Consider the following 766-nt stretch of genomic DNA (forward strand, 5'->3'; position numbering starts at 1 on the left):
AACTACCGAGAAAGATCGGAGCAACACAACGGTCATCCCGGATGGTTCAGGTAAAACTCAGGAAAACACCGGGAATCCACGTATCCAAGTAGTCCAGCGGGTTCAGGAGACAACAGAACAGGCATCCAACCACAATGAGCAAACGCATGGAGTCACAAGCAAGATCCCTCTCAACTATGCCGCGGCGGTCACTTCCGCCGGAAGCGACCACGAGCCATGGCTCAAGAATTTGACAGCTGCAGCGACAAGAGTTCTCAAGTTCAGAGACGACAACGACCTGCGTCCAATGATCCATCTGGAGAAGGAAGCGTTAGCGGCATGGAAACGAGGCACTCTTGTGCTGAAAGTGACTCCAGGTTCCATCCGAGCGACCCACAGTGAGGCAATGAGAGCCTCATTCCTGCAGTCCTTCGAGCAGAATCTGCAAGGAAGACTCATAGCGACAATCCCACCGGAGTTTTTCAAAGCCAATCACACCGCCGAGACTACCCTGCTCATAGAACTACGGAAGGCGTTCGACCAGGGGCACATCAAGGCGGAAGAACTAGCCAGAATCTCAAGTCGAATAGATTATAACCTCGGCACTCGTCGGGTCGCTTTCTTTCTCCCGTAGAAAGCGACTGAGGATGCATGGCACGGCAAGACAATCAGGTTCAAGCACGCCGACCTTAAGCTCATTGATCCGGACAGACTAGCGGAAGATGATCCGCCGACGGATGAGACTTCAACTGAGAAGAGGGAGAAGCATGCACTGAACTACCAGATT

This window comes from Plasmopara halstedii (genome assembly GCF_900000015.1).
Source record: "Plasmopara halstedii genome assembly, contig: Scaffold_3120, whole genome shotgun sequence".
Lineage (NCBI taxonomy): Eukaryota > Oomycota > Peronosporomycetes > Peronosporales > Peronosporaceae > Plasmopara > Plasmopara halstedii.